Here is a 25,542-nt window from a genome sequence, read left to right as displayed (position 1 = left end):
ACTATTTCCAAACTGCTCAAACAAAAGAAAGATTCAACTCTCTGAAATGAAAGCTCGCATCACAAAGAAGTTTCTCAAAGTGCTTCTGTCTAGTTTTTATGTGAATATATTTCCTTTTTGACCTTTGGCCTCAAAGCTCCCCAAATATCCATTTGTAAGCTCTTCAAAAAGACTGTTTCCAAAGTGATCAATCCAAAGAAAGGTTCAACTGTGTAGGATGAAAGCACACATCACAAAGAAGTTTCTCAGAAAGATTCTGTCTAGTATTTATGTGAAGATATTTCCTGTTTCTCCGGAGGCCTAAAGGGGATCACAAATATCAATTTGCAGATGCTACAAGAAGACAGTTTCCAAACTGCTCAATGAAAAGAAAGGATCAACTCTGTGAGGTGAATGCACAGATAAAAAAGAAGTTTCTCAGAATGCTTCTGTCTAGTTTTTATGTGAAGATATTTCTTTTTCACCACAGGCCTGAAACCACTCAGAAATTTTCCTTTGCAGGTTGCACAAAAACAATGTTTCCAAACTCTTCAATGAACAGAAAGGTTCAACTCTTTGATATGAATGCAAACATCACAAAAAGTTATCTCTAAAAGCTTCTGTCTGGTTTTTATGTGAATATTTACTTTTTCAGCATAGGCATCAAACAGCTCACAAATATACATTTGCAGATTCTATACAATGACTTGTTCCCACACTGCTCAATGAAAAGAAATGTTCAAATCTGTGAGATGAAAGCACGCATCACAAAGAAGTTTCTCAGAAAGGTTCTGTCTAGTTTTTAGGTTCAGATACTTCCTTTTTCACCTTATGCCTCAAAGCACTCCAAATATCCATTTACCGATTCTACAAAAAGAGTGTTTCCAAACTGCTCAATCAAAGGAAACGTTCAACTCTGTGAAATGAAAGCACACATCACAAAGAAGTTTCTCAGAATGCTTCTGTCTAGTTATTATGTGAAGACATTTTCTATTTCACTATAGGACTCAAAGGGCTCAGAAATATCCCTTTGCAGATTCTACAAAAGGACTGTTTCCAAACTGCTCAATCAAAAAGAAGGTTTGCAAGCATCACAAAGAAGTTTCTCAAAAATCTTCTGTCTAGTTTTTATGTGAAGATATTTCCTATTTCATCATAGGTCTCAAAGGGCTCAGAAATATCCCTTTGCAGATTCTATGAAAAGACTCTTTCCGAACTACTGAATGAAATGAAAGTTTCAAATCTGTGGGATGAATGCACACATCACAGAGAAGTTTCCTGGAATGCTTCTGTCTGATTTTTATGTGAAGATATTTCTTTTTCACCATAGGCCTCAAATCACTCAGAAATATCCCTTTACAGATTGTGCAAAAAGACTGTTTCTAAACAGCTCAATGAAAAGGAAGATTCAACTCTGGGAAATGAATGCAAACATCACAAAGAAGTTTCTCAAAAAGCATCTGTCTGGTTTTTATGTGAAGGTATTTCCTTTTTCACCATAGGCCTCAAACTGCTCACAAACATCCCTTTGCAGATTCTACAAAAAGACTGTTTCCAAACTGCACAATGAAAAGAAAGGTTAAACTCTGTGAGATGAAAGCACACATCACAAAGAAGTTTCTCAGAATGCTTTTGTATAGTTTTATGTGAAGAAGTTTCCTTTTTCACCATAGCAATCAAAAGAAGGGTTCAAATGTGTGGGATGAATGCACACATCCCAAAGAAGCTTCTCAGAAAACTTCTGTTTAGTTTTTTGTGAAGATATTTCCTTTTTCACCATGGGCCTCAAAGCTCTCCAAATATCCACTTGCAGATTCTACAAAAAGAGTGTTTCCAATCTGCTCAATCAAAAGAAAGGTTCAACTCTGTCAGGTGAAAGCACACGTCACAAAGAAGTTTCTTAGAAACCTTCTGTCTAGTTTATATGTGAAGATATTTCATATTTCAAAATAGGCCTCAAAGGGCTCAGAAGTATACCCTTGCAGATGCTACAAAAAAGAGTGTTTCCAAACAGCTCAATCAAAAGAAAGATTTAACTTGGTGAGATGAATGCACACATTACATAGAAATCTCTCATAATGTTTCTGTCTAGTTTTTTTGAGAAGCCATTTCCTTTTTCACTATAGGCCTCAGTCTGCTCATTAATAGCCCTCTGCAGATACTAGAAAAAGAGTCTTTCCAAACTGCTCAATCAAACTAAAGGTTCAAATCTTTGAGATGAAAGCCTACGTCACAAAGAAGTTTCTCAGAAAGTTTCTGTCTAGTTTTTATGTGAAGATATTTCCTATTTCACCTTAGGCCTCAAAGGGATCACAACTATCCCTTTTCAGATACTACAAAAAACTCTTTCCGAACTGCTTCATCAAAGTAAAGGTTCAATTCTGTGAGATGAATGCACACATAAAAAATTAGTTTCTCAGAATGCTTCTGTCTTGTTTTTATGTGAAGATATTACTTTTTCACCATAGGTCTCAAACCGCAAACAGATATTCCTTTGCAGATTGCACAAAAAGTATGTTTCCACACTGCTCAATGAACAGAATGTTTCAACTCAGTGAGATGAATGCAAACATCACAAAGAGTTTTCTCAAAATACTTCTATTTAGGTATTATGTGAAGGTATTTACTTTCTCACCATAGGCCTCAAACTGCTCACAAATATCCCTTTGCAGATTCTACAAAATGACTTGTTGCCAAACTGCTCAATGAAAAGGAAGGTCCAAATCTGAGATGAAAGCACGCATCACAAAGAAGTTTCTCAGAAGTTTCTGTCTAGTTTTTATGTGCAGATATTTCCTTTTTCACCGTAGGCCTCAAAGCACTCCAAATATCCCTTTGCAGATTCTACAAAAAGAGTGTTTCCAAACTGCTCAATCAAAAGAGAGGTTCAACTCTTTGAGATGAAAGCACACAGTACAAAGAAGATTTTCAGAAAGCTTTTGTCTAGTTTTTAAGTGAAGACATTTCTTATTTCACCGTAGGCCTCAATGGGCTCACAAATATCCCCTTGCAGATTCTACAAAAGGACTCTTTCCAAACTGCTTAATGCAAGGAAAGTTTCAACCCTGTGACATGAATGCACACATCACAAAGAAGTTTCTCAGAATGCTTCTGTCTAGTTTTTATGTGAAAATATTTCCTATTCACCATAGGAATAAAACGTTGCAAATATCCATTTGCAGATTCTACAAAAAGACTGTTTCCAACCTGCTCAATCAAAAGAAAAATTCAACTCTGTGAGATGAAGGCACACATGACAAATAAGTTTCTCAGAATGCTTCTGTCCAGTTTTTATTTGAAGATTTTCCCTATTTCACCATAGGCCTGAAAAGGCTCAAAAATATTCTTTTGCATATTCTAAAAAAAGACTGTTTCCAAACTGCTCAATCAAAAGAGAGGTTCAAATATGTGTGATGAATGCACACATCACAAAGAAATTTCTCAGAATGTTTCTGTTTAGTTTTCATGTGAAGATATTTCTCTTTCACCATAGGCCTCAAATGGTTCAGAAATATCCCTTTGCAGCTTGTACAAAAAGACTGTTTCCAAACTGCTCAATCAAAAGAAAGTTTCAACACTGTGAGATGAATGCACACATTACAAAGAAGTTTCTCAGAAAGCTTCTGTTTAGCATTCATGTGAAGATATATCCTTTTTCACCATAGGCCTCAATGGGCTCAGAAATATCCCTTTGCAGATTCTACAAAAGGACTGTTTAGAAAACTGCTTAATCCAAAGAAAGGTTCAACTCTGTGAGTTGAATGCATCCATCTCAAAGAAGTTTCTTACAACGGATCTGTCGAGTTTTTTTTGTGAAGGTATAACCTTTTTAACCATAGGTCATAAACTGCTCATGAATATCCCTCTGCAAAGACTACAAAAAGACTGTTTCCAAACTGCTGCATCCAAAGAAATGTTCAACTCTGTGAGGTGAATACACTCATCACAAAGAAGTTTCTCAGAATGCTCCTGTCTGGTTTTTATGTGAAGATATTTCCTTTTTCACCATGGGTCTCAAAGTGCTCCAAATATCCATTTACAGACTCTACAAAAAGAGTGTTTCCAAACTGCTCATTCAAAAGAAAGGTTCAACTCTGTGAGATGAAAGCACACATCACAAGGTAGTTTCTTAGAAAGCTTCTGTCTAGTTTTTATGTGAAGATATTTCCTATTTCACCATAGGCCATAAAGAGCTCACAAATATTTTTTGAAGATTCTTCAAAAAGACTGTTTCCAAACTGCCCAATCCAAAGAAAGGTTCAACTCTGTGAGATGAATGGAGACATCACAAAGAAGTTTCTCAGAATGCATCTATCCAGTTTTATGTGAAGATATTTCTTTTTCATCCTAGGCCTCAATGGGCTCAGAAATATCCCTTTGCAGATTCTAAAAAAGAACTGTTTCCAAACTGCTCAATCTAAAGAAAGTTTCACCTCTGTGAGTTGAATGCACACATCACAGAGAAGTTTCCCAGAATGCTTCTGTCTACTTTGTATGTGAAGGTATTTCCTTTTTCACCATAGGCCTCAAACCGTTCACAAATATCCCTCTGCAGATACAACAAAAGGACCGTTTCCAATCTGCTAAATCAAAAGATAGGCTCAACTCTGTGAGTTGACAGCACACATCACAAAGAAGTTTCTCAGAAAGCTTCTGTCTAGTTTTTATGTAACGATATTTCCTATTTCACCACAGGCCTCAATGGACTCAAAAATATCCCTTTCAGATTTTACAAAAAGAGTGTTTCTGAACTTCTCAATGAAATGAAAGTTTCAACCCTGTGAGGTGAATGCACACCTCACTTCACATAAAAAAGAAGTTTCTCAGAATGCTTCTGTCTAGTTTTTATGTGAAGATATTACTTTTTCACCATAGGCCTCAAACTGCTCAGAAATATCCCTTTGCAGATTGAACCAAAAGACTCTTTCCATACTGCTCAATGAAAAGAAAGATTCACCTGTGTGAGATGAATGCATACATAAAAAAGAAGTTTCTCAGAATGCTTCTGTCTAGTTTTTTTGTGAAGATATTTCCTTTTTCACCATAGTCCTTAAAGCATTCACAATTATCCCTCTGCAGATACTACAAAAAGACTGTTTCCAAACTGCTCCATGAAAAGAAAGGTTCAACTCTGTGAGATGAATGCACACATCAGGAAGAAGTTTCTCGGAATGATTCTGTCTAGTTTTTATGTGAAGATAATTCTTTTTCACTACAGGCATCAAACGGCTCAGAAATATCCATTTGCAGATTGTCCAAAAATACTGTTTCCAATCTGCTCAATCAAAAGAAAGGTTCTGCTCTGTGATATGAATCCAGGCATCACAAAGAAGATTCTCAGAAAGCTGCTTTTTAGTGTTTTTATGAAAATATTTCCGTTTTCACCATAGGCCTAAAAGCGCTGCAAATTTCCATTTGTGGATTCTACAAAAAGCCTGTTTAGAAACTGCTCAATCAAAAGAAAAGTTCAACTCTGTGAGATGAAAGCACACATTGCAAAGCATTTTCTCAGAAAGATTCTGTCTAGTTTTTCTGTCAAGGTATTTCCTGTTTCATCATAGGGTGTGAAGGGCTCACAAATATCCATTTGCATATTTTAAAAAAAGACTGTTTCCAAACTGCTCAAACAAAAGAAAGGTTCAACTCTGTGAGATGAATGAACACATCAGAAAGAACTTTCTCAGAATGCTTCTGTCTAGTTTTTATGTGAAGATATCTCTTTTTCACCTTAGGTCTCAAATGGCTAAGAAATATCCCTTTGCAGATTTTACAAAAAGACTGTTTCCAAACTGCTCAATAAAAAAAGTTTCAACACTGTGAGATGAATACACACATCAAAAAGAAGTTTCTCAGAAAGCTTCTGTTTTCTTTTTATTTGAAAATATTTCCCTTTTCACTGTAGGCCTCAATGGGCTCAGAAATATCTCTTTGCAGATTCTACAAAATGACTGTTTAGAAAACTGCTGGATCCAAATTACACCATTATGGCTCACACACTGCAGCCTCAACCTCCCCAGGGTTAGGCTATTCCTCAAGTGATCCTACAGCCTCGGCCTCCCAAAGTGTTGGGGTTACAGGCGTGAGCAACCAGCACCCGGCCTGAGTTAATACATCTGGTCTCACTACGCCTTAACCACACACCCATGAAGAACTCAAGTCAAGAGAGAGTTGGCAAGAGACTCTCAGCATTCTCTCCCGAAAGCAGTGAGGTGGATGGCAGACGTGTGTCCCGAGCTCCTGGGGTTTTATGTGACCATGTGTAGAGGAGAGATTTCCAATATTTCCAGAGAGGCGCGAGCCACAGTTATTCGGGGCATCCGAACACAAGATGGGGTTTCTGACAGCAACTTAAGGGCCAGGAATGGCCAGAATCTGCCAAGGCCCATGACCCAGGGTGGGGCCAATGGAACCCAAGGTAGAGGGAGTCAGCCATCCTCACGGATAGGACTCCAGCCCTAGGCCTCGCTGTGCAGACAAAATCAGAAGGAAGAGAGTCCTTCGTCCTACATGCCACATCCCTCCACTGAACTTGGGTGTGGATCTGTTTCCCAAACATGAGGTGACTTTCGCTTTGCAATGGATCACAAGGGGCCGGGCTTTACAGAGTCGGCAGGGTAAAGAAGTCATTCTGGCTCGGCCACCCCCATCCCCCGGTAACTGGTGAATTTAAATGAGCCGAGGCTGGCCGGGCCGGAACCGCTACAGGGGTGAGGCTGGTGGGTGGGGTGGGGGTTTCCTGAGGCACTGCAGAAATTGGGCCTTTGCCTCGAGGATGACAGTGCTGCAGTAACCCTTCCAGGCTGCTATATGGCAAGCACTAAACCACTATGCTTACCGAGATGGGGTTTTCCTCACAGAACTCCTTTATGCAGAAGTACACTCAGAAGAAGCCTTGTTTTTAATGGCGACCTGTTCTTACCTCCCAGGAAAGGCCTATAAAGCATATAGACTCTTGAAAAGACACAGTTGTCCTACACTGCAATGCAAATACCTGCTTGCAAAATGTTGTGTTGATCTCAGTAACCTTGCAGACTGGGAACAAATCTTATCTGTTGGAGTGTTTAATAAGCAGAAAAGCCATGATGATATTGTTACTGAGTTTGGTGATTCAGTTTGCTTTCCCCTTCCATTGTTGGGACGTGTATATTGCAAGACAGATCGGCTTGCCAAAGGATAAGAATGTTACCAAAAGATACTTAGTCTAAATCCTTTCCTCTGGTATCCCTTTGAATCATTATGTGAAATAGGTGAAAAGCCAGATCCTGACCAAACATTTAAATTCACATCTTTACAGAACTTTAGCAACTGTCTGCCCAACTCTTGAACAACACAAGTACCTAATCACAGTTTATGTCACAGACAGCCTGAGACCATTCTTATGGAAACACCCCAGGACACAATTGAATTAAACAGAGTCAATTTAGAATCTTCCAATTCAAAGTACTCCTTGAATACAGATTCCCCAGTGTCTTTTATTGATTCAGCTGTAATTTCACCTGAAACTATCCCACTGGGAACAGGAAATTCCATATTATCTAAACAGGTTCAAAATAAACCAAAAACTGGTTGAAGTTTATTAACAGGACCAGCAGCTCTTAGTCCATTTACCCCAAGTTTTGGGATTTTGCCATTAGAAACCCCAAGTCCTAGAGATGGATCTTATTTACAAAACTACACTAATACACTTTCTGTAATTGATGTGCCATCCACCAGAGCCCCTTCAAAAAAGTCTGTTGCCAAAATTGGCCAAACTGGAGCAAAGTCTGTCTTCTCGCAGAGTGGAAATAGCTGAGAGGTAACTCCAATTCTTTCACTAACAGAAAGTTCTGGTCCATAAATAACTACAACACCTCAGATAATGAGCCCCACTATGACATCTCCCCCAAATGCACTGCATCAAAGAAGTTCATGACTCTTTACTAGTGACAGTTCCACAACCAAGGAGAATAGGATGAAATTAAAAATGAAGTTTCCACCTAAAATCCCAAACAGAATAACAAAAAGTAAAACTAATAAAGGAGGAATAACTCAATCTAATATAAATGACAACCTGGAAATTACAAAATTGGACCCTTTCATCAATTCAGAAGAGGAGATATCCACAATCACACCTCAGATTCAGGCTTTTAATCTACAAAAAGCAGCAGCAGAAGGCTTGATGAGCCTTCTTCGTGAAAGGGGGAAAGGTTATTTAGCTTTATGTTCATACCACTGCAAAGAAGCTATAAATATTTTGAGCCATCTACCTTCTCACCACTTCAATACTGGTTGGGTACTGTGCCAAATTGGAAGGTCCTATTTTGAACTTTCAGAGTACATGCAAGCTGAAAGAATATTCTCAGAGGTTAGAAGGATTGAGAATTATAGATTCGAAGGCATGGAAATCTACTCTACAACACTTTGGCATCTTCAGAAAGATGTCGCTCTTTCATTTCTGTCAAAAGACTTAACAGACATGGATAAAAATTCGCCAGAGGCCTGGTGTGCTGCAGGGAACTGTTTCAGTCTGCAACGGGAACACGATATTGCAATTAAATTCTTTCAGAGAGCTATCCAAGTGGATCCAAATTATGCTTATGCCTATACTTTATTAGGGCGAGAGTTTGTCTTAACTGAAGAATTGGACAAAGCATTAGCTTGTTTTTGAAATGCTATCAGAGTCAATCCTAGACATTACAATGCATGGTAAGTGGTAATGAATTGTAAAGACAAAGTCTTGTTGATGGTGCCGGTAGTCACTAATTTTTCTTGTTAGATAGCTCTTTATTGTCATAAATTTGGTTACTAATACTTAGGAATGGTACATACTGGTCAATAACTTCAAACTAACTTTTTTTATGAAATGTATGTCTTTAACAAACTCTTCAGTTAACTAATGATAATAGAATACGACATGCTTATACTCAACAGTTTCAGTCTTCTACAAAACTTTTGCAGATACTGTAGTTGTGTTTTGTTTGTTTGCTTGTTTAGTTTTGTTACTTGATTTGTTACTTTTTCCTCGAACACAAAAATGGTGATTGGGACAAAAAGTGCTTGGGAAATTGGAAACGAATAGCATAATTCACTTATTGGATAATCGAAAAAAAACACTGAAAAAGTTCACTAGCTGCTTTTCGACAATGTTCCAGTTTATTGAGTTACTATTAAGAATTTAATGTATCCTTTATTTATCAGTATCACTGTTTTACATTTTGTATTTGTGTATAAGTAGAAACATAGGAAATTACTACCCAGGTCATATTGTTATCAACTGAATAACATATGAAAAAGTTTGGTCGTACTTCTGCCTCAACACCATACTTACTGTTAACATTTATTGTATTTCTCTGGACTGACTTTAAAGTTTAAATATCAAGAGAAGGCAAGGCATGGTGGCTCATGCCTGTCATCTCAGCACTTTGGGAGGCCAAGGCAGGCAGATAACAATGTCAAGAGATCGAGACCATATGGTGAAACCCCGCCTATATTAAAAGTATAAAAATTAGCTGGGCATGGTGACAGGCGCCTGTAGTCCCAGCTACTCAGGAGGCTGAGGAAGGATAATCGCTTGAACCTGTGAAGTGGAGGTTGCAGTGAGCCAAGATTATGCCATTGCACTCCAGCCAGGGCGACAGAGTGAGACGCCATCTCAAGAAAAAAGTAAAACAAAAATAAAATAAAATAAAATAAAATAAATATCAAGAGAAAGTATAATTCTGAAGTAGTAACTCTGCAGAAGCTTTTTTGTCAGATACAGTTATCTTTGGGATTAGTTATTACAGCAGTTGAGTTTTAACACTTGATTTGCTTCTAAATCTGAAGCATTATATTACTAAAATATTTTTTGATTTGTGATTATGTTGTTTAATGGATTATATATCATTTTGCAGTAGTAGTTGCAGTGCCTGAAAGATTGCCAGAAAAATAGTGCTAGCTATTGCTGACCAATGTAAAAATCAACTTGCCAATATTGCCATCTCTTCCAATAGCTATGTTCTCCATAATATTTTAAGAACTCAGTTCTTCATAAGGCTTGTGTTGTTTTTGATTTTTTCCCAAGTCTGGTGGATCCTTGTGCTGTTCTTTTTTAAATGTATATTGTCTGTCCAGCTATTCCACAGGAGTCACATTCTTAAAAACCTTATCCATATCAAAATCGTGTTTAAAGGAGGATTATTCAGACTGGCAAGCTTTTAGTAGGAGGAGTTTAAATGCTGACGTATTTAGGTAACTCTAAATACTGAGCAACTTTATTCTACCTACAAAATAGATAGCCTTTCTTTTCTTTTCACTTTCACTATCATTAGCACCATGTTTAATACCTTTTCTTCATCTATGACACAATTATAGCGATATACAAAGCCACTCAAATAAAGCAGATATATTGTGCTTTAAAAAAAAAAAAGAAGTCATTATATGGCACACAATGAGGTGTGACTCAAATCTAGACTCTCCAGTGAAAACCAATGAAACAGGGTCAAATCCCGTGTCTACTAAAAATAAAAAAATGAGCCAGGCGTGGTTGTGCTGAGGCAGGAGAATCACTCTAACCCAGGAGACAGAGGTTTCAGTGAGCTGAGATCACGCCACTGTACTCCAGCCATTGGGGGACAGAGCAAGACTCCATCTCAGAAGCAAACAAAAACAGAAAGCCAATAAAGGTGTTTAACTCAACGTGTCAGGTTCAGGTCTCTTGACAGGATACATCCAGTACCCGGGAAAATGTTGATAAGTGGGGTGGAATCTATTTTGTGGCCTCAAGGAAGTGTTTGAGAGACAGTCCTTCAAACGTTGATGGCAAACGTGACGGCCTAAAGAAGCCCCTCCGCCCAAGAAGTGATATTCATTTGTATCCTGTAGCCACCCATGAGGGAGAATCGGGCTCTCTACAGACCCCCAACCCCCACCCCACCCCACCGCAACCCACCCCCCCGCTTCGTGAAATGAGCTTTCGCTCCGTCAGGCTCTATTCAGGCCGTGTGGTTTTCTAACCTCCAGTGTGTGTGCCTGGGTTATGGGGTGGGGTTGGGGTGGCTGTGGACAGAGGAGGGGATAAAGCGGTGGTGTCACGTGGGTGCCCAGTACGTGGGACGTGAGTGGGGTGGCCAGAGCCTAGGGAGCTCATTGCCTGTCAGGACGTCTCCCCTCCAGGTCCCCTCTCTGACCTACGCTCCACATCTTTGCATTTCAGTGTTGACCTTGTGGGTGGAAGTCACCATCCCTTTGGACTTTAGCCAAGGAAGGCCAGGCTCCCAAGAGTCTCCCCAGAGTTGGGGCCTTGGGCAGGCTCACAAGGATGCTGAAGGTAACAGTTGGTGACAGTGATGTAAGTTGGAGGTCTCGGGCCAATGCAGAGGTATCCATTTGACCTCGGTGGGACAGGTCAGCTTTGTGGAGTCCCGTGCGTCCTTCCAGAGACTCATCCAGTGCAGCAAGCATGGTACCGAGGATCCCAGCTTCCAGCAGAAGCACTTTTGTTCACACAGAATCCTGGTCAGGAAAGTTCTCAGCAGGTTTAGACCTCCTAGCCAAAAAGCCAAAGCCACTTCTGGGATTTTTTTTCAAAGAGTCAGTTGTTCCACAATGGGCCATGGGTAGTTGTGGAAATGGAGAGAAGTGTTTTCAGATACATATTTCAGACAGAACAGACAGAGCTTGGTCATAGGTCATGAAGGACATGAGCAGATGCACATTGAGAAAACCCTCCCAGCATCCTAGGTGAACAGAGGTATGATTTTTGGAGACAGTCGAGCTAGATGCAACCACAGATTTTAGGATTGGATCTTTATTAATATGTAGTATCTAAGAGGTATCCAAGTCCAGAAATCAACTCTCCAGTTCTGTACAGCATTTTGTAGGGAGATCAAATTTGGGATGTCTAAAATTAAGAATTCAGGCCGTGGTAATGGATTAGATTAGATGTACTTGAACTTATTTTGCCAAGAAAGAGAGGGCGGGAGATAGAGAGAGCCAGAGAGTGAGCGAGCAAGAGAGAGAGAGAGAGACACAGAGACAGAGACATAGAGACAGACAGAGAGACACAATGATACACAAAGAGAGAAAGACAGAGAGAGACAGAGGGATAAAGACACAGAGAAAGACACAGATGGAAAGAGACAGAGAGAAACTGAAAGAGAGACAGAGACAGAAAGAGAGAGAGATAGACAGAGAGAGAGACAGACCGACAGGCAGACAGACAGACAGAGAAAGAGAGTAAGACAGAAAGCAGACACACACACAAACAGAGACAGAGACAGTTGGAGAGACAGAGAGAAAGAAAGAGAGAGACAGACAGAGGGAAAGAGACAAAGAGAGAAAGAGACAGACAGAGGGAGAGACAGAAACAGACAGAGAGAGAGACAGACAGAGACAGAGACAGAGAGAAACAGACAAGGAGAGAGAGACAGACAGACAGGAAGAGAAAGACAGTAAGACAGAAGACAGACACAGAGAGAGAGAGAGACAGAGAGATAGAGAAAGAGAGACAGACAGTCAAAGAGAGAGAAAAAAAAGACAGACAGAGAGAGAGAGAGAGAGACAGACAGGGAGAGAGAGAGAGAGAAACTGACAGACAGCCAGAGAAAAAGACAGAAGACAGACACAGTGAGAGAGACAGAGAGAGAGAGACAGAGACAGTGAGAAAAAGAAAGAAAGAGAGATACAGACAGACAGACAAAGAGACAGACAGAGAAAATCGAGACGGACAGATTGAGACAGAGAGAGAGAAAGAGAGAGAGAGAGAGGCAGGCAGAGAAGGAAAGAAAGAAGACAGACACCGTGAGAGAGACAGGCAGAGAGAGAGACACATAGAGACAGAGAGACAGAGAGAAAGAAAGAGACAGAAAGAGATAAAGACAGAGACGGAATGACAGAAACAGACAGACAGGGAGAGAGAGAGACAGACAGACAGGCAGACAGAGAGAGACAGAAAGACAAAAAAAGGGAGTAAGACAGAAGACAGACACAGTGAGAGAGACAGGCAAGGAGAGAGAGAGAAAAATAGACAGGCAGAGAGAGAGAGACAGAGAAAGAGACTGAGAGACAGAGAGAGGAGGAGGAATGGCGTGTTCAGGAAATAATTACACATATTTTATAACGCTTTTGATTCCGTAAAGGGTGGCCGGGGTGTGCTTTGAAAACAACAACGGCAACAAGAGCAGCAGCAGCAGCAGCAAGAGCAGCAGCAGCATTCGCTTATGGATTTCAAGAAAATAATATGTTATGAAGTAAACATCAACCGGCTCTCACTACACGTTGAGAGATTCACAAAAGCGCTAGTTAACAACAGGAGAAAACAGCAGCTAACATGTCTTGGGGAAAAGATACGTCTTCCTGAAAATTGGGGATTTCTACTTCACCTGAAAATAAATACATACGAAAAAGGAAAAACACGAACAAAACAAAACAAAACAACAAACACGGGCCAAGGCACCGTCCCTGGAAATCTTAAGTGAGCAAAGTATGAGTTTTCAGAAAACGTTTCTATTATGGGCAAATACAAAGAACGCCCAGACTAGAGCTGTGACGCCATTCCCATTGTGAAACTATACTGGCTGGAGGGCGGAGAAACTAAAACATCATGATAAAAGGTGATGGACACCCAGCCAGGGTGAAGCTTTCCTAGGGAGGGAGGCCTGAGGAGGGAAGTGGGGGGAAAAAAACCCACAACAGCAGACACGCCCGCTTGCCCACGCAGGTCAAGGGCTATGACATCGGCCCGAGCTGCCTCCAAGGAAGTGGGACAGTGCCACCACCATCTTCATAAACGGTGGCCACTGAGTGAGGCCTGATGCCCACCGTTGCAAATGTCAGCCTGGCAAGAATGAGATCGCCGGTAAGGGGTGGGGGAAGGGGAGAGAAATGGAGGCACACCAGGGTGGCTCCGGAAGGTTTCCAAGCAGGGTGTTGGGAGGCGCGAGGTGGGGGGTTTGGGGGGAACCCGCCTAACTGACTCACTAAATGAAGGTAAAGGGACGTGGGTAGTGGGGGGAGCCGGGGGGCGACTTGAAAATTAAAGTGACCCCTCCTAAAACCCAAGTAGAAGAGTCTATGCGCATGAAAGAACCAACACACAAAGAAAACTAAAGCGCTGATCAAAGAACAATAGGGCCCCCGCCAGGGCGGAGGTTCCCTAGGCAACCAGGGAGAGAGGCAGGGACCTTCAGAAGGGAGAGAGAGAAACCCGTTGCCCAGGCTCAGTGAAGTAAGCAAGACCTCCCTCCATGTCACCTAGACTTTCAATAACACTGGCCGCTAGATGATGCCCGAAGACAACCGATGCCTGCAAGTGTCAGTCAGCATGGAAAAGAATGCATTTATTTATTTATCTATTTATTTATTTGTTTAGAGACAGAGTCCTACTCACTCTACAGCCCGGGCTGTAGTGCAGTGGCACAATCTCGGCTCACTGCAGTCTCTGCCTCCCAGGTTAAAGTGATTCTCCCACCTCAGCCTCCCGAGTAGCTGGCATTACAGGAGCATACCCCACCGTGCCTGACTCAGTTTAGTATTTCTAGTAGAGACGGGGTTTTACCGTGGTGGCAAGGCTGGTTTCAAACTCCCAACCTCACGTGATCCCCTGCCTCGGCCTCTGGAAGTTCTGGGATGACAGACGTGAGCCACCACGCCCGGCCTTATCCATGTATTTTTGAGTCGAGGAGCTTACCAGGGAAATACGAGAAGTAGGGACGCCACATGTGACAGAGAGAAAAGTCTGAAAATGCCCCTTCCATCCAAGTGGGGACCCGGCCTCGACCTCCCAAAATCATACACCGAGTTGTGAAGCATAGCAAGGCCCGTCTGTCTGGATTCCTCTCGGCCTCTCTAAGCAGGCCCTTCTGACTTTCGTGGAAGGGGCAGGGCCCTCTCCGTCATGGGGGGTCTGACAGACTGACAGAGAAAGAGACAGACATAGAAAGACAGAGATGGACAGAGAGAGACAGAGAGAAACAGACAGAAAGAGAGAGAGACAGAGACAGAGAGAAACAGACAGACAGGGAGGGAGAGAGACAGAGAGAGACAGACAGACAGACAGAGACAGATGGAGAGGAAACAGAGAGAGAGACAGAGAGAGAAACAGACAGACACACAGAGACAGACAGAGAGAAACAGAAAGAGAGAGACAGAGAGAGAGAGAAAGGGAGGGAGAGAGAGACAGACAGACAGGCAGAGAAAGAGAGTAAGACAGAAGACAGACACAGTGAGAGAGACAGGCAGAGAGAGAGAGAAAGAGACAGAGAGAAAGAGAGAGACAGACAGAGAAAGAGATAGACAGAGAAAGACAGAGATGGACTGAGAGAAACAGAAAGAGAGAGACAGAGATAGAGACAGAGACAGAAACAGACAGACAGGGAGGGAGAGAGACAGAGACAGACCGAGAAAGACAGAGACAGAGAGACAGAGACAGAGAGAGATGGAGAGAGTGAGAGACATATACAGAGAAACAGAAAGAGGGGGAGAGAGATACAGGCAGGCAGAGAAAGAGAGTAAGACAGAAGAGAGACACAGTGAGAGAGACTGGCAGAGGGAGAGTGAGACAGAGACAGAGAGAAAGAAAGAGAGAGACAGACAGAGAAAGAGACATACAGAGACGGACAGAGAGAAACAGCAAGAGAGAGAGACAGAGAGAACAAGAGTGAGAGAGACAGAGAGAGAGAAAAAGACGGGGGGGAGAGAGACAGACAGAGAGAGAGAGACAGACAGGCAGAGAAGAGAGTAAGACAGAATATAGGCACACAGAGAGAGAGAGAGAGGAAAGAAAGAAAGAGAGAGACAGGCCAGGCAGGGTGGCTCATTCCTGTCATCCCAGCACTTTGGGAGGCTGAGGCGGGTGGATCACGAGGTCAGGAGATCGAGACCATACTGGCTAACTCGGTGAAATCCCGTCTTTAATAAAAATACAAAAAATTAGTCGGGCTTGGTGGTGGGCGCCTATAGTCCCAGTTACTCGGGAGGCAGGAGAATGGCGTGAACCTGGGAGGTGGAGTTTGCAGTGAGCCGAGATGGTGCCACTGCACTCTAGCCTTGGCAACACAGTGAGACTCCATGTGAAAAAAAATAAAAGAGAGAGAGACAGACAGACAGAGATAGAGACAGACAGAGACAGACAGAGAGAAACAGACAGAAAGAGAGACAGAGCAAGAGAGAACAGAAAGGCAGGCAGAGAGAGAGACAGACAGGCAGAGAAAGACAGCAAGACAGAAGACAGACACAGTGAGAGAGACAGGCAGAGAGAGACAGACAGAGACAGACAGAAAGAGAGACTGACAGAGATGAGACAGAGAGACAGAAACAGACAGAAAGAGAGACAGACAGGCAGAGAGTGAGAGAGAGAGGGAGAAAGACAGAAAGGGAGGAAGAGGGACAGACAGAGAGAGAGACAGACGGGTAGAGAAAGACAGTAAGACAAGATAGGCACAGAGAGAGAGAGAGAGAGTGAGAGAGACAGACAGAGAGACTCAGAAAGAGAAAGAGAGAGACAGACAGAGAAAAACAGAGACAGACAGAGAGAGACAGAGAGAAACAGAGACAGACAGAGACAGAGAAACAGACAGAAAGGGAGAGACAGAGAGAGAGAGAAACAGACAGGGAGGGAGACAGAGAGAGATAGACAGGCAGAGAAAGAGAGTTAGACAGAAGACAGACACAGTGAGACAGGCAGAGAGAGAGACAGAGATAGAGAGAAAGAAAGAGACAGACAGAGAAAGAGACAGATAGAGAAAGACAAAGACAGACAGAGAGAGACAGAGAGAAACACAGAAAGAGAGAAGGTCCTAGCCGAGTAGCGATATAGTGCCTTTTCTTTCATTTTCTCTTTCTTTTCTGGTTTTCTTTTCTTTTCTTTTTTTCTTTTCTTCTCTTCTCTTTTCTTTCTTTCTATTTATTTATTTAGAGACTGAATCTCACTCTGTCGTCCAGGCTGTAGTGCAGTGGTGCCATCCTAGGTCACTGCAACCTCTGCCTGCCAGGTTCAAGTGATTCTCCTGCCTCAACCTCCCGAGTAGCTGGGATTACAGGTGCCTGCCCCAGCGCGCCCTATGGGGTTTCACCATGTTGGCTCGGCTGGTCTTGAACTCCTGACCTCGTGACCCACCCACCTCAGCCTCCCAAAGTGCTGGGATGACAGACGTGAGCCACTGCTTTCAGTGTACAGTGGCATTTATTAGAAATCACTCATGGGAACACGCACTTATAGGTCATGTGTAGATATTTTATTTATTTATTCATTTTTTGCACGGGAAGTTGGGGGGATGGAGTTTCGCTCTTGCTGCCCAGGCTGGAGTGCAATGGCATAGGGGACACAAAGAGTCAACCTATGGCAGAGAGGACACGTCATTCTGAGTGTAAGGGCCGCAGCGAAACGTGGCAGGGCCGGCGCTTTTAAAGGCTGAAATCCCTGCAGCTCAGGCCTGTCGTCCCAGCACTTTGGGAGGCCCAGGAGGGAAAATCACTTCAGGTCAGGAGTTCAATACCAACGCGGCCAACATGGAGAAACCCCATCTCCACTAAAAATAGAAAAATAAGCCGTCTGTCGTGGTGCGTGTCTGTAATCCCAGCTACTGAAGAAGAATCACTGGAAGCCAGAAAGCAGAGGTTTCAGTGAGCCAAGAGAGCGCCACTGCACCGCAGCCTGGGTGACAAAGTGAGAGAGACTCAGTCCAAAAAAAAAGAAATGAAGAAAAAAAGAAAGAACAGGCCCAAATACTACATTGTCGCTGAATGTTCCCCCAAAAGGCCGGAAACCCCCTGACTCAGGTCAAGGAGGTGGTGTTTCGTTTCACTTCTCTCTCTCTCTCTTTCCTTCTCTCCCTCTCTCTCTCTTTCTCCTCTAACGTTCATTTCTTGTTCAAACATACATGTGCAAGATTGTTACATAGGTAAACTTCTGATGGGAGGTTCAGTGTGCAGATGATTTCATCACCCAGACACTGAGCGCAGTACTTGACAGTTTTCATGTTTTGTTTTGTTTTGGTTTCTCCTGAAGCTGTCTCTCCTTCCACCCCTCCTCCCTCAAGTAGGCTCCCGCGTCTCTCGTGTCCCTCGTTCTGCCCACGCAGAACTCTCATCTATAAGTTCCCACTTATGGATGAGAACACGCGGTATTTAACTGATTGTTTCTTTCAACTTCGGTGGTGGCGGTGAAAGAGGCAAGACACTAAATCGACCCTTAGGACGTTCCCCTCTGTCCCCACCCCACGCCCCCTCCCCCTACACACCCTCATTCCGGCACACACTCCTCAAACGCAGGAAAGGAAGAAAGACAGAAATTAAAGTAAGAGATCAGCCTCCAAGGTGGTGGAGGGAGGGGATCTCAAAGGGTGAGAAAGCGATGGGGGTCGGGGGATATCTTGGCTGAGCTTGCAACAATGGGGGAAAGAGTTTCCAGCCCCACCACATCCCGTAATCCTCAGCCATAGCCAGCTTCTGGGTGGGGTTGTGCCTGTAAAACTTCTGAATGGAGAGAAACCCAAGGCAATGGAAGGCATCAGCTCCAAGTCCAGGAAGTGAATAGGGCTTTGTGCATTTGAAAGGGGCTTCAGAAGGCGGTGCTGCGGCTTTCAAAGCATTGCACCTCGCCTCACTTCACCTCGCCCAGAGCGGAACTCCATCTCAAAATCAATCAATCAATCAATCAATCAATAATAAAAAAATCATCAATGAAAGAAAGAAAGAAAGAAAGAAAGAAGAAAGAAAGAATCAGTACAGTGGTCATGGTCGTGAATCATTCCCCGGAGTCCAGGAACAGTGGCTCACGCCTGTCACGCCAGCATTTTGAGGCACCAGGTCAGGAGGGTTGCAACAAAATGATGAGACCCTATCTGTGGAAAAACATTGGAAAATGAAGGCCAGGCTCGGTGGCTCATGCCTGCCATCCCAGCACTTCAGGAGGCCGGGGAGGGCGGATCATCTGAGGTCAGGAGATCAAGAGCAGCCTGACCAACATGAAGAAGCCCTGTCTGCACTAAAAATACCAAATCAGCCAGACGTGGTGGCGCATGCCTGCAGTCCCAGCTGCTGGGGATTCTGACGCAGGGGAATCGCTTGAACCCAGGAGGCAGAGGTTGTGGTGGGCCAAGTTCACGCCATTGCACTCCAGTCTGGGCAACCAGAGAGAAACTCTGTCTCGGGAAAAAAATAAATATATAAATAAAAATTATCTGGGCACAGTGGTGCGTGCCTGTGGTCCCAGGTACTCTACTCTGGAGGCTGAGGTGGAAGGATCGGTTGAGTCCAGGAGCATCCACGCTGCAGTGAGTGAGTTATGATGGCACCACTGCCAGGGTGACAGAGTGAGACGCTGCCTCTAAATCAGTCAATCAATCAATCAGATCACTGGAAGGCGCTGTCTGTGTCTCACTTTCAAAGCGTGTCTCTTTAGGCCAAGCAGGCATGGGGCCTCACGCCAGTAATCCTGGTACTTTGGAAGGCTGAGGCAGGAGGAAAGAAGGAAGGGAGGAAGGGAGGAAAGAAGAAAGTCATAAAGGCAGTCAGGCAGGAAAGGAAGGAAGGAAGGAAGCAAGAAAGAAAGAAAGAAAGAAAGAGAAAGAAAGAAAGAAAGGGAGGGAGGGAAGAGAACAGAGAAGAAAAGAGAAGAAAAAGAAAAGAAAAGAAAACGGGGAGGGGCATATCTCCTTGACTGGTGACTGCCCAGGATACAGCTGACTGAAGCCTCGACCTGTGGGGTCTCAAGTGTTCTTCTCCTTATCTCAGCCTCCCGAGTAGCTGCGACTACAGGCAGGTATTACCACGCAAAACTAATCTTATAATAATACTATAATTATTATTGAGACAGAGTCTCGCTCTGTCTCAATAATTGCCATGGCATGATCTCAGCTCACTGCAACCTCGGCCTCCCTAATTCAAGCAACTCGCCTGCCTCAGTCTCCTGAATAGTTGTGATTAAAAGCCTATGCCACCAGAACTGGTAATTGTTCTATTTTTCATAGAGTTGGGGTTTCACTATGTTGGCCAGCCTGGTCTTGAATTCCTGGCCTCAAGTGATCAACCCACCTTGGCCTCCCAAAGTGCTGGAATGACAGGTGTGAGCCACTGTGCCCAGCCCAGATGATCTTTTTTATAAATTGTAGAGAAGGAGTTTTGTCAACTGCCAGGTGGAGGGTGGGGTGGGTTTTACTCAGACTGCGTACTGTGAAAAGGGTACATTAGTGTGGTTTGTGAACTAGATGTGGAAATTGTGTGTGTGTGTGAGAGAAAGAGAAAGACCAATCCCACCATGAGGAGGCGGAAATGGTGTTTGATTTGGATACCTGTCTATTCACCTGTCTGTGTGTAGATGACTGAAGATTCTACAAATGAAGGTCAGCAGTATCTATTGAGCTGTTTCTCCCTCTCATGCATCTCATGTGTGTGGTGGATAAAGGAAAGAAAAGAGGTTCTGATGGGAAGTTGTCTTCATGCCTGAGGAAGCTGACGGCAGGCTGACGGGACGGAGGACATCCTATGTGACATTTCCATACCTGGACACCCTTTACTATGCTGGGGCTGCCAGTCCACCCTGTATGTCAACATACCCCCAAGAACAGCATGGTCCGGGGTGGTCCAGTCTCATCCCATCCGGCCCACCCGGGGCATCTGGTGGAAGTCTTCACTGGAGGATTCGACACCATGGAATAATATGCAGCCATAAAAAATGATGAGTTCATGTCCTTTGTAGGGACATGGATGAAATTGGAAACCATCATTCTCAGCAAACTATCGCAAGGACAAAAAACCAAACACCGCATGTTCTCACTCATAGGTGGGAATTGAACAATGAGAACACATGGACACAGGAAGGGGAACATCACACACTGGGGACTGTTGTGAGGTAGGGGAAGGGGGGAAGGATAGCATTAGGAGATATACCTATTTCTAAATGACGAGTTAATGGGTGCAGCACAACAACATGGCACACTTATACATATATAACAAACCTGTACGTTGTGCACATGTACCCTAAAACTTAAAGTATAATAATAATAAAATTTAAAAAAAAGAAAAAAGAAAGCGTCATCGCAGTTCCCTTGGGGTCACCAGGCAACGGCCAGCCGGGGGAGGGTGGTGGGACATGAACGGGGGCGGGGCATCAGCCTCAGAGCTCGCTGGAAGATGGCAGGCAGCCGGTGGGGGATGCTGAGCCAGAGACGTCAGGCAGGATGTAGATCTGGAAGGTGCATCAGTCCTCTCCCATACCTCTCCCACGGAAAATCCCACAGCGGCAGTGGGAGCCTTGGCTGGGGGAGAAGCAGGGACAAGCGGGAGAGGGAAGGAGGCCCCCGGGAGGATTTAGCACAGAAAACCCACCCAGGCAAGCTCCCTCACTCCTATCGGGTCCAAGGTACACCCTGGGAGGCGGCAAGAGAAACGTTCTCCCCATACTTTTTGTCTTTCTCTTTATTTTTTTTGTCTTTTCCATTTTACAAGAGATGCTCATTTCAACAACCAGGCGGTGGATGTGATGGGAGAAGTGTCAAGGCCAGGAGACCAACCTGATCAACTGAGCAACACAAGTAGGAGAGCCCAGCTGAAAAAAATGAAAAAAAAGGGGGAGGAGGAGGAAAGAAAAGAAAAGAAAAAAGAAAAACAATCACCAAGAAAGTTAAAATTCTCTAATGGTGTAGGCACAAAAAAGAGTGATTTCACGTCTTTTCCCACAACATGGATAGAGCTGGAAGCAAGTATGTACCCAGTGAACTGCCTTCTGCTTAAAAGTGGGAGGTAAACAGTGGGTACGCACACGGTCATCAAGATGGAAATAACAGACACTCCAAAAGGGAGGAGGAGGACAACAGGAGGACGAGGGATGAATAAATCACCCGTCAGAGACAACGTTCGCCACGTGGGTATCGGATACACTGGAGGTCCACTTCTACAACCGGAGGCAGTAGTATGCTGATCTAACAAACAAGCAGGTACACCCCCTAAGTCTGTAAAATACCAAAACAACGACGACAGCACCAGCAGCAGCAGCAACAACAACAACAACAACAGAACAGAAGCTGGAACACAAAACCACCACCACCACCACCACAATCACCAGTTGGGGGTTGGGGGAGGGTGGTCGTGCTCCAGGCCCTCAGGCTCAGTCCCCTCGGATTTAAAAAAGAAAACAGCAGACTGATTCCTGCCTGTAGGCAGGAAAAATCCAATCAAAGTTCTCCATTGCTAGAAAGGGAAGTAGAATAAGGAGAAGGGCTTATTGATCTTGTGATCGATCGTGGCCATACATGTAGGAAAAAATTAAATACAGACAGCAACACTTTCTACACTGTTCAAAAGCATCGTAGATCAGACACACCACACTCCATTGGGCTTGTGCCACTAAGAAAAGACAGGCCGGGTGCGGTGGCTCATTCCTGTCATCCCAGCACTTTGGGAGGCTGAGGCGGGTGGATCACGAGGTCAGGAGATCGAGACCATCCTGGCTAACACGGTGAAACCCCATCTCTACTAAAAATACAGAAAATTAGCTGGGCCTGGTGTGGGCGCCTGTAGTCCCAGCTACTCGGGAGGCTGAGGCAGGAGGATGGTATGAACCCAGCAAGCACAGCTTGCAGTGAGCCGAGATAGAGCCACTACACTCTGGCCTGGGCTAAAGAGTGAGACTCCATCTCAAAAAAAAAAAAAAATCCAAGCATAGTTCTGCATGCCTGTAGTCCCAGCTACTCAGGAGGCTGTGGTAGAACAATCACTTCACCCAGCAGTTTGAGGCTGCAGTGAGCTATGATCATGCCACTGCACTCTGGCCTGGGTGACAGAGCGAAACCCCTTCTCAAAACAAAGAACAACCAAAAACTTTCAAGAATACTCAGAGATAGTGTAGGTTTGGTTCCAGACAACCACAATAAGGCAAATGATAAAATCAAATTAGTCACATAAACATTTTGTTTCCCAGTACTTATAAAAGTTATGCTTAAACTGTGTTGTAGTCTAATGAGTATTTAATAATTATTAATTAGTTAATTAGTAATCACATTATGTCTAAAAATCCATGTACATACCTTAACTTAAAATACCTCATTGCTGAAAAATACTAATGAATATCTGAACCTTACCAAGTCATAATCTTTTTGCTGGTGAGTGAAGGGGTGGCCTGCTCCTCCTCACTTGTGGGTATTTCTAGTCAAGTGGGACGAGAGACTGAGAAAATAAGTAATACAAAGAGACAAAGTATAGAGAAGCAATTGTAGGCCCAGGGGACCGGCACTCAGCATACCAAGACCTGCACAGGAACCGGCCTCTGAGTTCCCTCAGTTTTTATTGCTTATTATTTTCATTATTTGAGCAAAAAGGAATGTAGTAGGAGAGCAGGGTGATAATAAGGAGAAGTTTTTATTGCTTATTATTTTCATTATTTCAGCAAAAAGGAATGTAGTAGGAGAGCAGGGTGATAATAAGGAGAAGTTTTTATTGCTTACTATTTTCACTATTTCAGCAAAAAGGAATGTAGTAAGAGAGCAGGGTGATAATAAGGAGAAGTTTTTATTGCTTATTATTTTCATCATTTCAGCAAAAAGGAATGTAGTAAGACAGCAGGGTGATAATAAGGAGAAGTTTTTATTGCTTATATTTTCATTATTTCAGCAAAAAGGAATGTAGTAAGAGAACAGGGTGATAATAAGGAGAAGGTCAGCAAAAAACGTGTGAGCAAAATAATCTATGTCAATTAAGTTCAAGGGAAGGTACTATGACTGGACGTGCACGTAAGCCAGATTTATGTTTCTCTCCACCCAAACATCTCAGTGGAGTAAAGAATAACAAAGCAGCATTACTGCAAACATGTCTGCCCTCCCATCATAGGGCGGATTTTCTCCTATCTCAGAATTGAACAAATGTACAATCTGGTTTTATACTGAGACATTCAGTTCCCAGGGGCAGGCAGGAGACAGTGGCCTTCCTCTATCTCAACTGCAAGAGGCTTTCCTCTTTTACTAATCCACCTCAGCCCAGACCCTTAACGGGTGTTGGGCTGGGGGACAGTCACGTCTTTCTCATCCCATGAGGCCATATTTCAGACTTTCACATGGGGAGAAACCTTGGACTATATCCCGCTTTCAAGGGCAGAGGTCCCTGCGGCTTTCTGCAGTGCATTTTGCCCCTCGTTTATTAAGATTAGAGAATGGTGATGACTTTTACCAAGTATACTGCTTGTAAACATTTTGTTAACAAGGCACGTCCTGCACAGCCCTAGATCCCTTAAACCTTGATTTCATACAACGCATGTTTTTGTGAGCTCCCGGTTGGGTCTGAGTGGCTGGGGCAAAGTGGCTGGGGAAAAGTGGCTGGGGCAAAGCTACAAATTAACAACATCTCACCAAAGCAATTGTTTAAAGTACAAGTCTTTTTCAAAATGGAGTCTCTTATGTCTTTTCTTTCTATATAGACACAGTAACAGTCTGATCTCTCTTTCTTTTCTCTACAGTGAGGGTCTTGCCTCTATGTTGATGGCTGCTGACTGATCAGTATGGGGGCTGCTGAAATTTGGGTACCTGTGTCAATTTCTTAAAACAATGAAGTTTGTTCCTTTCACAAAAGATTTCCCTGTAGCATGTGATGCTGTTTGATAACATTATATCCACAGTAGAACTTCCTTGAAAACTGGAGTAAACCCTCTCAAACCCTGCTGCTGCTTTATTCACTAGGTTTATGGAATATTCTAAATCCTTGGTTGTTATTTCAACAATGTTCATAGCTTCTCCACCTGGAGTAGATTCCATCTCAAGAAAATATTTTCTTTGAAAATCCATAAGAAGCAACTCCCCACTTGTTCAAGTTTCATCATGAGTTTACAGCAATTTAATCTCATCTTAAGGCCCTAATTCTAATTCTGATTGTCGTGCGATTTCTACCACATCTGTAGGGACTTCCTCCACTGACATCCTGAGCCCTCAAAGTCATCCATGAGGGCTGGAATCAACTTCTTCAAAACTCCTGTTAATGTTGATATTTCAACCTCCTCCCATCAAACACAAATGTTCTTAATGGCATTTGCTATTAAGGACATTTGTGATTCACAGGAGGAGTTTGAAATATCATGAAGGGATTAATGGTGAAACCTTTCCAAAAGGTTTTCAATTCAGTTTATCCAGACTCATCAAAGAAATTACTATCTATGACAGCTATACCTTTACAAAATGCATTTATTATTTAATAAAAACACATGAAAGTCAAAACCACTCTTTGATCCACAGGCTGAAGGATAGATATTGTATTAGCAGCCATGAACATAACATTAATTTCCAAGTACATCTCCATCTAAGCTTCTGGGTAGCTAGGAGAGTTATTAATAAGCAGCAATCTTTTTTTCCTTTTTTCTTTTCTTTCCTTTTTATTTTTTTTCTCCTTTATATAGTTTCCCTCTTGTTGCCCAGGATGGAGGGCAGTGGCGTGGTCTTGGCTCACTGCAACTTCCGCCTCCAGGGTCCAAGCCATTCTTCTGTGTCAGCCTCCTAAGTAGGTGAAATTTCAAGTACCACCACCATGCCCGGCTAATTTTTTTGTATTTTTATTAGACATGGGGTTTCATAATCTTCGCCAGGCTGGTCTCCAACTTCTGACCTCAGGCGATCGAACCACCTCAGC

The 25,542-nt window shown here is 43.2% G+C and overlaps 1 pseudogene; it reads left to right on the top strand.

Moving 5' to 3' along the window:
- Window positions 1-7,058: 7,058 nt before the first annotated feature.
- On the top strand, window positions 7,059-8,668 carry LOC129050062 (cell division cycle protein 27 homolog; annotated as a pseudogene).
- The last annotated feature ends 16,874 nt before the right edge of the window (window positions 8,669-25,542 follow it).

The sequence above is a fragment of the Pongo abelii genome, chromosome 16 (assembly GCF_028885655.2).
Source record: "Pongo abelii isolate AG06213 chromosome 16, NHGRI_mPonAbe1-v2.0_pri, whole genome shotgun sequence".
In the NCBI taxonomy this organism is placed as follows: Eukaryota; Metazoa; Chordata; class Mammalia; order Primates; family Hominidae; genus Pongo; species Pongo abelii.
Note: the sequence above shows the minus strand (reverse complement) of the source record. Positions and strands in the feature narration are given on the sequence as shown.